At 42.4% G+C, this 13,620-nt stretch overlaps 1 pseudogene; it reads right to left on the reverse strand.

Annotated features, from left to right (window-relative positions):
- Positions 1–8,904: 8,904 nt before the first annotated feature.
- LOC148044480 (E3 SUMO-protein ligase KIAA1586 pseudogene) lies at positions 8,905–10,892 on the reverse strand (annotated as a pseudogene).
- Positions 10,893–13,620: the final 2,728 nt, after the last annotated feature.

Genomic DNA, 13,620 nt, shown 5'->3' on the forward strand with positions numbered 1-13,620 from the left:
CTTCTTACAATCAATTAAAGCAATATATCAGCAACAAACAGCTCAAATTATAGTTAATGGAAGTTTAACAGCTTCATTTCAAATTGAAAAAGGTACAAGGCAGGGTTGTCCCTTGTCCCCATTATTGTTTATCATAACTTTGGAACTATTGTTGAATAAAATACGGGGTTCAGGGGATTTACAGGGAATTAAGATTAGGCAGCAAGAATATAGAGTACGTGCTTTTGCGGATGATTTGGTTATAACATTAACCCAACCACAGGAATCTAGTAAGGTTTTAATTAACATGATTAATCAATATGGTCAAGTGTCAGGATTTAAAATAAACTTAGGGAAAACAAAGATACTAGCTACAAATAGTAGAGGGATAGTACAAAGGGAAGAACTAGAAGGAATGACAGGATGTGAAATAGTTTTAAAAAGTCAAGTATTTAGAAGTTTATATCTCAACCTCAAATGGGAAGTTATATAAGTATAATTATGAACCACTATGGCATAGCATACAGACAGAGATGAAAAAATGGGAGAAATTACAGTTATCTTTGCTGGGAAGAATAGCAGCAGTGAAAATAAATATTTTACCTAAATTTTTATTTCTTTTCCAAATGTTACCAATACTCAAAAAAGATGTGAGCTTGCTAGAATGGCAGAAGGTCATTAATAAATTTGTATGGGGAGGGAAGAAGGCAGGGCTTAGCAGTGAGAAGACGGGTTTTCAGGCTATTCCTGAAATTCCTCTATAGAATTGGACGGTTCATTTTTGAACCCAAGCTGTCCCGGAGAGACAGTGAAAGGTTGGAGGAGATCCAGTGACCCCAGAGACGTTCGCAAAGTCCCTGGGGGCTTGGAATTTAACCTCCTTTACCAGTGACTTCTGGATTAGCCGTAAGCTAACCGAAACTGCAGGTTGCCCCTAAGAATGGCGTGAATGTTTCCAGCTGGTAAGGTGATTATATTACTCAGAGAGACACGGTCCGCATAAAAATTTAAGCTAATTGAGACCAAAGAACAGAAGAATCTAGCGGCGAATTGGATCTCTTTATGGGTTTATGGACGGTGGTTACCCTACTTTTTAAATGTTTTAAATGCTACTTACATGGACAAAGGAAAGATTACTCCAACATTTTCTCTGACTCTCTGTAAGTGGGCTGTAAACCAATTTACTATAATTTGGCTCCCTACAACTTGACACTTTTATTGCTTGGCTGGGTTGGTCTAAGATCAGATAAGATTGTACAGCTCCCAGCTTGTTTTTACTTGCAAATACCTTAAAGCCTCTAAAGGGAAAATACTAACTGCGTACAAATATGGTGTCTGTTCAAGTTTCAAATGATTCATTTCAAATGATTTTTTCTGCTCTACAAAAGCTATCTGACACGTACGACAGATTTGAAAGAAAACTGGATTATTTGCTGTTTTTAACATCAAAATATGAAGAAAAAAGTGAGAATGTTGAATGTTTGAATGTTCCTGAAATACAAACGAAGGATGTCAGAGATGAAGATTTTCAATTTGCTGATATTCCGGGCATCTGGTTTACCTCTGAGGGAGAAAAAGATGGAACGTTTGAAGGGGGGGCAGGTACGCAGAAGATTTACTTCGAAAGACAGAGCGTAGGAGGAATGAGAAGCATTAAAGAATTTATACTTTATGAAATATCATTTGCAAAACTTTTGATACCACCACTGAGAATTAAAGACAAGCTGAAAAGTGGAATAAGCGTAGGACAACGACATTATATGAGAGGGACCTTAAGCAAAAAGGTGCAAAGATCTTCTTGTTTGGACTTGCTCATAAAGACGTTTGGAGAACTTGATCCACGAATGGCAACAGGATTAAGGAGGTTTTGTTATTGGAGAGACACAGGCTGATAGATGGAAGAATACAATTCAAAATTAACTAAACCTAATTAATTTTATTTGTAATAGACATAGTTGAATAATAATTGATAATGATAGTAATGTATATAATGTGGAGTTGATATGATAAATAATAATTGGATATGAGAAGGGAAGGTTAGAAATATTTTTGGACCATATACAAAGGTTATTAATCACAATAATTATCACTATTAAAAAATAAAATAAAACTATATACAGTTAAATGTTAACTAATATGGGGAAAATGTTATGATATATGATATAATTACATAAAGAAAGGAGAATGATAATAAACTATTTACACGGAGGATGGAATTTTTGGTATTAAATATTATGGATGTTTAGCTAAAACAGGATATGAGGATTTGATGTTAATGGAGGATTTTATAAACAAGTAAATGAAATGCTAGCATGTGGTTATGGATTAAATCTTTGGCATAGTTAAGGATGAAAGATGTTTAAACAACTGTAGTCAACTAAAAGTGGAGGTATGATCAGGGGTGGGTTTCGACCGGTTCGCACCGGTCCCTGCGATCCGGTTGGTCGCCGAACCCGGAAGTAAGTAACTTTCGGGAACGGCGAAGGCCCCCCCCAGGCCCGCGCGCGCCCGCACACCCGTGCCCGCTCCTTACCCGGTTTTTACGAATTCTGCGCTTTCCACGCATGCACAGAACGCATACAGCACCTGCGCGATCCTCCAGGAGCAGCTGGAGCATCGCGCAGACGCTAGTACGCATGCGCGTGCCACGTGTGTGCACGCACGCACCGCGTGCGTGCGCGAGGACGCCGCCGGCCTCGTTCCAACCGAACCGGTTGGAACGGGGCGAGAAACCCACCCCTGGGAATGATGATGTCAATATGGTAAACATTTGAGTTAAGATATTTGAATTAATATGAATTAATGGAAGAGATGCACAAAAACATGTTGTAACCAGCTGATATACTTTTTTATAGTATATACCTGTGTTCTTTGTGTGTGTGTGTGTGTGTGTGTGTGTGTGTGTTCTTTTTTTTTTTCTCTGCCTTGTTTTCTGTTTTTTGTCTTTTTTGTGTTTTGATTTTTTTTTCCCACTGGTGTGGGCATGTGTTGTTTATGTAACAAAATAAAAAAATTTAATAATAAAATAAATAAATAAATTTGTATGGGCAGGGAAAAAGCCGAGAGTAAAACTAAAAATAATGCAAGATGTGCGCGAGAGAGGAGGCTTGAAATTACCCAATTTAAACTATATTATGATGCAGCAGTTTTATCTGTAATTAGTGACTGGATTAACTTAACAGATGATAGAATACTTAATATTGAGGGGCATGATTTGGTACATGGTTGGCATGCTTACCTGCTATATAACAAAAAGGTGGACAAGAATTTCAAAAGTCATATTTTAAGAAATGCTCTACTGCGGGTCTGGAAAAAATATCAATACAAACTAAATGATAAGATACCCATGTAGGCAATTCCCAGACACGCAATAGAAAATATGAACATAGTACAAAAACAGGATGTAACTACTTACAGACAGCTTCTTACCTTAGAAAGAGGTGTACTACAATTAAAACTCTTGGATGTATTAAAAGAGGAAAAGGTAATTCAAACATGGTTTCAGTATGGGCAGTTACAGGCCAGATGGAAAATAGATAAAAAAAATTGGCTTCATGCAAGTCGAGGATAATTTACTCAAACAAATTAGAGATCAAAGTGCAATGCATATAAAGAGATTATATAATGTATTAATAGAAATGGTCTTGGAAACAGAATTAGTTAAAGACTGTATGATAAAGTGGGCTCAAAATATTGAAGAACCAATAATGTTGGATACATGGGAAAAGATTTGGGTAAGAAATATAAAATTTACACAAGCCCAAAACTTGAGAGAAAACTTTTATAAGATGTTTTATAGATGGCATTTAGATCCTAAAAAATTGGCTTCTATGTATCCGAATTTACAACCTAAATGCTGGAGATGTGATTGTGTGGATGCTACATATTTTCACATATGGTGGACTTGCAAAAAGGTTAAGGCATTTTGGATAAAAATATGGTGGATTATGCAAAATGTTCTTTAAAAAAGGATAAAGTTTACCCCTCAGTTATTTTTGTTAGGTATTATTACTGATTGTATAGTTGTAGAGATTAATTTGATTTTGCACTTAATAACTGCAGCTAGATTGTTGGTGGTGCAATACTGGAAGAAGGAAGATTTGCCTATTATCCAAGAATGGACATTGAAAGTAACAAACCTAGCCGAGATGGCTAAATATCTGCATATCTTAAGGATCATTCAAATGAGAGATATAAACGAGACTGGAAAAAATGGATTTATTATATTCAAAATAAATATGGGTCTAAGAAATTTCAGATAGCTTATGATTAAGACTAGGAATGATATAAATTGTCTAGAGTTAGCCTAGCAAGGAGGAGCTAAAGCTCAATTCAAAGACGTTATTAACTTTTTATTTTCTTTCTAAATACATTTTTGTTAAAGATTTATACCTTGTATTGGTTCTGGGAAGTCAGGGGGGAGGGCGGGGGGCCTGGGGGGAGGGCGGGGGGGAGGGAAGTAAATATTTGTAACCAAATTAGGCTTGAGGGGGGTGTTGGATTTAAAAGCACTATGATTATACGTGTATACTGTTTTGTCTTATTTTTTAAACAAAGAAGGAGCAAGATATGTTATGTATATTGAAATCGAATTATAAATACCATCAACACAAAATGGAGCTTGTTCAAAAGCTGAAATACACCAAGTGAATGAGAGGAAGAGTGTGAAGCAGAGGAGAGGTAAGGTAGGAAGAGAGAGGTAAGAGAGAGGGCAGGGGGGGAGACGAGGAGAATAAGGAGGAGAAATGAAGGGGAAGTAGAGTAGAAAGGAGAAAGGAAGGGGAAGTAGAGTAGAAAGGGGTGATGGAGGGAAGAAAGGAGGTAGGGAGGGGGAGGAGAGAGGGAGAAGAAAGTGTTGGATAAGGCACAAATATGGTGTATGGAGAGCAGAAGACCGAATAATTGTTTTTTTGGGAGCTGATGGTAAGATGAATTGATGTAAATATTTAACAATACAACACGATATTGGCTATGTAATAGTATACATGTGATTATATGTTATGGAAATGGAAAATAAAAAGTTTTCATGAAAAAAAAAGAAAAAAGATATAGTGGTTTTTCTTCAGGCATCCCCACTAAATTCTTACAGCAGACTTAGTTAACTCCCATACGCAGAATAAGAAAGAGGAAAAAGAGCAAAGAGCCAGAAAAACAGTTAAAGAATTGGATAAAAAGTGGCAGTCCACTTAGAAAAACAGTCCTTCTCCAGACAAGGCAACGGGAGGGAGATCTATTAATAGAGAAGTCTCACTGGAAGTCAGTGACAACAACCACATTGCTCACTATAAACAAAACGGACTGCTCTTAGAATCCATTTGAACGGACTCAGTTACTGATGTTGGAATACCAAAAGTGCAATACTAAATTCCCTGAGCCAGCTTCTTCACTGCCACAGGGGGCAGATTGATCTCTGTGCTGTGGAGTGGCTCCCTGAGGCCCCAAATTGGAAGCAAATTCTCCTGTCTTTCAAAAGCCCACCAAACTGGAGATGCTATTTAATATAAAGGCACATTTAGTCTCCTTTCAAATATTTCCCATCAGAATCTTCTGTGAGGAAAGGGTTACACCCTTAATTGTTAACATGCAAGCTCCCAAGGTGGCTGTCTCTTCCTCATTTTCAACCTTGGGAAAGGGAGGGAAAGAAAGTTGGAGTCATCCATCCTTGTCCGGTGATGAGATACTTAACAGCACAGAAACTGACCTCATTAATGCTTTTGGCGCTCTCTCAAGGAAATAACAAGATAACATATTATTCAAGTTAAAAATTTTAAAGAAATCCTTATTGGTCACAATGGACACAGCAGAGCCGCTTATAGATCTGGTCTCCCCAATAATTGAGCCTCTCACTTTTCCCCCAGAGGACAAAGGATTCCATGAACATGAGATCATGGAAAATAGAAGCCAAGATCCAAAGGGGCGATTAGAGGTCCCAGTAGAGATGGAGATGCTACCATCCTTATGTGAATATCCCATGACATCTTGAGCAGCAAGCCAAGAAACTGAGAGGCGATCCATGTCAGACCCATCATCTCAAAGAATGAAGCATGACCTAATAACTCCTTGCCTTACACCTAGAGAAGAGGCATTGGAATGGCAAGCTCTGTAAGCTGGTGCTAAAACCTCTTACACTGAACAAGTTCCTCAGGAGTCTACACAGGACTTAGATGGGACCCCCACACACTTTTAGAGAAGGCAATTCTGTAACGACACCTTAATCCATTGCAACAACCCGACAACTTCCCTTTGTATAAATCAAGTTTCCTGATGAGCTGCAAAAGATGACTCACTTTCCCTTATAACCTGGAATATAGCGGGCTGGTCTGTTCCATCGAAAGACCAACTCTTTTTTGACTTTATATCACAATTTGACATCCTCTTCTTACAGGAAACCTGGGCCTCCGCAGAGATACAGTTAGATGGTTATTGGGTTAACTAAATCCCAGCTGTCCCAAGTAAGGTGGGTGGGAGAGCTAAAGGGGGTATTCTGACATTAATTAATACATCCTTGCAATTTAAATGTGTATCACTGCCACCCTTCCAGCCATGGGTTGTGACTACCTTACTCTTATTTAAACAGGTGGAGATTTTGTTTTTTTTAATATCTATATTCCTCCACTTAATAAGAATAACTTGATTAACAAGATTTGGGGACAGAATAGAAGATTTTATTCTTGGCTGCTCGGACAAATACCCCACAGCAGCAATAATCATTGGGGGCGGGGGGGAATTAAACTCTAGGATGGGACCAAATGATCAAGCATTATTTAATCAATTTAAGATGCACTATGATGAGAACGTACCAGGAGAACCTCTGCATTCAAGACAATTTAAAGACCCTAAAGCAAATCGTGCAGGTTTGTGTGTAAGACAGATGACTATACGATTGAACTTTTGTATCCTTAATGGGTCCACATGGGGTGACTACCCCGCAGAATATACTTATTGGGGAGCAGGAAGAAAATCCACAGTTGATTACTGGATAATATCATATGACCTCCTGAAGTTCTTACAGAAGATGGAGGTAGACTTGCGACTGGAAAGCAATCATGGTTTAATCATCCTTATTCTCACATTACACCAGAAAACTCTAAGGGAGGCACAGCCTACCTACTCAGGTTAGAGAGCCAAAATACCCAGGTAAAAATTAAATGGAATGAGAAAAATGCAAAGGAAGTTACTAAATGGATGTTAGTTCCAGAAACCATAGAGCTACTTACATCTCTACTAAGGAATAAGTTTGAAGGATCTTATTTAGAGGGGTTTGAAACTTTAATTTCAAATTTGAAATCAGTTCTCACTAACAGAATACTAGCTCACTCCAAAAGGCCAGTCTCAAAGAATAAAAAATAGTTGGATAGAGACTCCGTGCAACTAAAAAGGATATATAATATGGAGTACAGGAAAAGTAAAAGTAAAAATGCCTCTTTTGAGGATCACACTCACTACTTTTTTTTAATATATTTTTATTATTTTTACATTTAAAACAATGCAGTACCACGAAGTCGAAGTGACCATACATTCACATTATATACAGCTAGTCTCAACCATTAACAATTAGCCTACTTAATACATTGTCTATCCTTCTGTCCAATCACAATATATACAGTTTGTTCCAGTCTTGTCACCTTGTCTTATGCCAGTCATAAAATCTGTTCCAGACTTCAAAATATTCTGATTCCCCTTTATTTTTAAGTTCAAGAGTGAACATATTTGCTTCCGCACAGGCCAACACTTTTCTGATTATATCTAGCTCTGATGGTATATTTTCTTTTTTCCAATATTGTGCATAAGTTATGCACGCTACAGTTAGTACATGTATAATTAGATAAAGTGTATCTTCCTTAAACCCCTCTGGTATTATACCTAGGAGAAGAATTTCTGATTTAAACAAGATTTGGTCTCCCGCCATTTGTTCTAACCATGATTGAATCATTTTCCAATATTTTTTGCCTCATTGCACGTCCATCACATATGATAAAAAGTGCCTGGTGTTTTTTTACACTTCCAATAATTTGGGGCCAGATTTTTAAACATTTTGGAGAGCCGTGCTGGGGGGAGATGCCATCTGTACAGTGGTGGGTCTCTGCCAGTCCGCAGCGGTTCTAGTGAACCGGTTCGTCACCGGTGGACCTGGAAGTAAGTTCCGGAATGCCTGCCCTGTCGGTCGCTCACCCCTGCCCGTCTGGAAGCTGCTCCATTGCTCACTCCCCCTGCCCGTCTGCACTATCCTAGCCCCACCCACCACTCACTGATTGGCTGGCTCACTAATTGCCCCACCCGCCTCTAAGAACCCTATCTAAACCCACTTACCTTTTTTCCTGCTTGGCTCTCTATTGCTGCCTGCCGACTCTGAGGAGGTAAGTAAGCTGCAACTAAGCACGGAGCGGGGGGGGGGGGGGGCGGCAGGCCATCTGGAGTGGCCTGCCACGGCCCTGAACTATAAGCAAGTCCAATGACCTTTTGCAGCCTTGAAAAGATCCCGAGCTCGCTTATAGCGCAGGGCCGCAGGGCCGCAGGGCCGCCAGAAAGCACGGGAGCGAGGGCAGGGGCAGGGTGGCAGCTTAGGCAGCGCGGCTGGAATCTTTGACAAGTCCAGGGACCTCGCAAGACCTTTGCAAGGTCCCCGGACTTGCCCAAGATGCCTGGCCACCAAAAAGCACAGGCATGGGGGTGGGGGGGGAGCTTACATGGTGCGGCCAGTGTCTTTGACAAGTTCAGGGACCTCGCAAGGCCTTTGCAAGGTCCCCGGACTTGCCCAAGATGCCTGACCACCAAAAAGCACTGGCGCAGGCACGGGGGCAGGGGTGGGAGCTTACGCGGCACGGCTGGTCTCCTAGGACCTCCTAGGTGCTGGCCGTACCACGCAAACTACCGTCCATCTCAGAAAAGCAACTCCAGAAAGGTCCTTTGGTGGCGGCAGGCATCTTAGAACCTGCCTGCTAGCAAATGACTTTCCCAGGCTTCCTTTTCTAAGCATGGGGAGATGGACAGTATTTTGCGCCGGCCGTGCCGCATCCCCAAGCCCTCCTGTGCCATGTTCTGCTGGAGCCAGACAGCAGCGGCAACAGCAGCAGGAGGAAACCGGAGCTTGTCGAGCCGCCGCAGCGAGGTGTCCCCGGAGCAGCTGAGAGCCTTGAGAGAGGGTGAGTGCAAGCAAGTTCCACCTGAGAGGGAAGAGAAAGAACAAAAAGGAGAAAGAGAGGGAGAAAGAGGAGGTGGGGGATAGTGGGATCCTTGCTGCTTTCTGAGCTTGATGGTTTTCTTACAGACATTTCATTACCAAACTAGGTAACATCATCAGTGCTAGAAGGAAGTGGGGTTGGGGGGGGGGAAAGGAGGAGGAGGAGAAGTCAAAGGACAAAAAGGAGGACTTTAATTGCTTCCACTTACTATATTAAGGATGAAACCAGCATACCCAGCAATAAAGACAGCTACTTACAGAGGGAAGATTACTGCCTTGCCGGTCTTCTGCACACCACCACCTCATCACCTTGCTCCAATAACCTGCACAAAAAAGAGACACAGAAAGGAGGACTTTAATCACATGCACTTATAACTTACATAAGAATAACACAGTGAAAGAGATACACGCAAGTACTTACTTGTGTTATTGGTTTTCTGGCTGTTGATATTTCCATATTGTTCTTAGGCTTCCAGACTCCTCAGTTGCAGCTTTCTTGGTCTTTATTTGTGGATCATCAGCTGTGTGGTGGTGCACTCTGAGCCACTTTTTCACTGCAGGAATTGGGTCCCATCTCTCAAAAGGCATGCCAACAACACTTATCACCATCAGATTACTTATGTTTGGAACAATTAGGCAGGTTCTTTGCTCTGAACATGTGAGGTTCATTTTTGAGAACCCCCTTTCCACCTCTGCTGAACTAACAGCAATTGTCCTAACAATATTTCTAGCTTTTCTGACACCGTCAGGAATTTTGTACTTGTTTGGATTTTTTAGCACATTTCCCAAAAATCTCTGTAGTCATTCAAATTAATTTTGTAATTAAAAATTTCACCAAATTCAAACAATGCTGCCTCAGCCCATGGAACGACTACATCTTCAATGTTCCAGTAATCTGGCTCCAAATATGTGATAAAGTGTAACTTGTTTGCGGCTGACAATTGGCTACCTGTTTTTAGATGGTCACAATCCATCAGTCTTTTGTTCAAATCGGTGATGATGCTTGACAAAATCTTGTCACGAGGAAGGGCAACAAATCATTGATTTGGAGCTAAATTGATGTTTTTGAAGGCTTGTGTTTTTAGCATTGCATAATGTTGTTTTCATATGTGCCCTTTCTCTGTCTAAGCACTTCAAAAGCTTTGATTGTTCACAATACTAACTTTTCGGCCTTGATGATATCTGTGTCTCTCCCCTGCAGGGCATTTGACAGATGAGAAATCTCATTTAGAATATCTATCATGAGAGCCAAATCCTTCAAAAAATTTAGATTTTCAAAACGGGAAGCCATGCCTGGGAATCTTTCATTGCTCAGAAAAAACTGATGTAGCACTGGATAAGTACGCCACATAGCCATGGTTGCCCTTAAACTACAGGCAGCCCATCTTGGTCCCAAAACTCTGCCAATCTTCACAATTTCAATGCCCAATTGTTCAGGGATTTGGAAAAGGACATTCTGGCTCTTGCATGATTTGTGGAATGTGGTGTATATATTATCAAGGAAGATCTTGAAGTTGTTGAGTTGCTTTATTTCTCTTATTGCATCATCCAGCACAAGTTGAAGGTGGCGGTTCAAGCAGTGCAAGATTGCGATGTTTGGGAAGTCTTGAGTTTTTCTGGTGCTAACTCCAGATTTTCTTCCAAGCATAACATTGGCACCATCAGAGCAGAAAGCGATTACATTCTTCTGGAGATATTCGTTGGTAAACCCAACTTTTTGCAAGCTTCCCATCACTGCAAAACATATGGTTTCCGCATCTTGTTTCTCTAATTCCAAAAGCTCAACGAAAATGGTTGCTGGGCATTCTGGATTCCCAACTCTAACAAAAACTATCAGCACTGCTTTCATTGAAAGTGTTGAGGCTTCATCAATTATCAATATTCTTTTTTAAAAAAATATTAAAACCATAAAAGAAAAAAAATGGGTCACTTGCCAGCAGGCAGAATCAGCAGCTCCCCAATGCGATGGATGCAGCAGGAAGCAGGCCAGTGATGAGGTAGCAGGTAATCTGGACTGAAGGGACAAGGGATAACCAGGTCAGCTAGGCCCACTGCCTGGCAGCCTTAGCCAGCCGGCGAGATTAGAGACAGGGGGCAGGAGGTAGCAGGAAACCCTCTTTCGGTCATGCGGGGTATGCCAGTTCACAGTTATCACAAGGCAAGGCCCAAAGGCCTTCCCTCACGGAAGCCACGAGCTGGAGTAAGCTAGCCTCTCCCTTCCGCCGCCGCCACCGCAGCCCACCTCCTTTCCGCCATGCGGTGTACGCCAGCTCACAGCTGGAACGGCTTTTGCAGGGGATTCCAGGAATCATCCCCTATTTTGACGACATCTTGGTATCAGCTGCAAATGAGGCACAACTTTTCAAACGTTTGCAAACTGTTTTGACCAGAATTCGAGACAAAGTCCTCCGTCTCAAAAAAGAAAAATGCCAAATTAACGTGCCAAGGGTTGAATTCTTAGGGTACCTAATCGACGGCTCTGGGATTCACCCGACCACTAAAAAAATTCAAGCAATCCAGGACACCCCTACACTTGGCAATCAAACTGAGCTGCAGGCGTTCCTTGGGCTCCTTAATTTTTACAGCGTCCTTCTTAAGCATTTGCCACAGTAAAAAGACTTCTGTCAGCAGACACATTCCTGGTGCAGTACAGCCAGACTCTACCACTGGTGTTGACTTGTGACGCTTCGATGTTTGGCGTTGGAGCTGCCCTCAGCCACCGCATGCCCAATGGAACTGAGGCTCCCATAGCCTATTACTCAAGGACCTTGTCCGCTGCCAAGCGGAACTACAGTCAGCTGGACTGTGAGGCTTTGGCTGCAGTGGCCAGTGTAAAAAAGTTCCATGAGTACCTCTACGGCTGCGATTTTGAACTAATTATGGCCCACAAGCCGCTTTTTGGCTTGCTGGCTGGGAATAATAACACTCCTGTGTTATTATTATCACCATTGATGACCAGATGGACTATTTTCCTAGCAGCCTACACCTATCGTCTCATCCACCAACCTGGTTCCACTTTGGGGCATGCCAACACCTTGAGTCGCTGCCCCCTGCCTGAACTTTTTGCAGACCCTACCCCCGAGACGCCAGTCCTCCTGATTGACTGCTTAGAGACTGGTCCTGTCTCATCTAGTGACATTGCCTGCCACTCTGCAAAATATTCCACCATCAAACAAATTTTGAACTGGGTGTGGAGGGGGTGGCCCAAGGGGCCTGTTGGGTCTGATTTGAAAATGTACTATTGTAAGAAGGATGAATTGTCTGTTGTTAATGGCTGTTTGCTCTGGGGGAACCGGATCGTTATTCCACCCAAACTGAGCATTGCAGTATTAGAGGCTTCACACATAGGGCATCCTGGAATTGTCAGGATGAAGTCTTTGGCCAGGAATTACGTGTGGTGGCCTAACATGTACAGGGAGATCAAAGAATGGGTGGCTACCTGCACACCGTGCCAGGAGTCCACACCAGCTCCCCCAGAGGCGCCACTAAGGAGTAGGAGTGACCTCAAGCACCATGGTCTAGGGTGCACATTGATTTTGCTGGCCCAGTTCATGGCCAGACATTCCTCGTAATTGTGGACGCCTACTTGAAATGGCTAGAGGTAGTCCTGACGACCTCACTATGGCAGAGGCGGTCATCAAGGTACTACGGAAACTTTTCTCCACACATGGCCTGCCTGACGTCCTGGTCTCTGACAATGGACCCCAATTCACAGCCATGCAATTTGAGAGTATTGACCATCTTAGCAGCACAGGGAATCAGACATGCCCTGGTCACGCCATTCCATCCGGCCTCCAATGGTCAGGTGGAGAGAATGGTGAGATCTGCAAAAGAGGCCCTATCTAGGATAGGCCCGGGAGATTGGCAAACATGGGTTGACCATTATCTGCTAATTCAACACATCACGCCAAGGGCCACTACAGGGAGAAGCCCCTCCAAGCTTCTCATGGGTCGCCAGCTAAGGTACCACTTAGACCAGCTACACCCAAACTATTCTGTCACATCCCCCCTGTCTCCACAAGCAAAATTTGGAATTTTGTAGGGGATTCAGTATATGCCCACAACTACACCGGGGGAATTCTGTGGATTCCTGCCACAGTGATAGGCATCACCCGGCCTCACTGTTATCTCATAGAGCTCAAGGATGGTCGGAATTGGAGAAGGCACATTGACCAACTCTGTGGCCGCCTCTCCAACTTCACTCTTAGGCAGCCAGAGGTAACTCCTGCATGAGTTAGCCAAAGCCCTACCCAAAAGGAGCACAAAGTCACTCCTTCCACAGCCAATTCAAACATGAAGTCACCAGGATACTTAGCTTCTTGTGTTGCAGGCCCTCAGTGAGCTCCAAGCAAACCAGCTCTAGAAGCTCCAGCTGCGGCCTGTGAAAGGTTCCAGGAGTTTCTACCAAGTGGAGCTGCGGAGTAAACAGGTCCATCCCACCTGTCCGAAGAACACCCTCC

This window comes from Thamnophis sirtalis, unplaced genomic scaffold (assembly GCF_051295495.1).
Source record: "Thamnophis sirtalis isolate CommonGarterSnake01/CBP01778 unplaced genomic scaffold, rThaSir2_p1.2 scaffold_8, whole genome shotgun sequence".
NCBI classification, from domain to species: domain Eukaryota; kingdom Metazoa; phylum Chordata; class Lepidosauria; order Squamata; family Natricidae; genus Thamnophis; species Thamnophis sirtalis.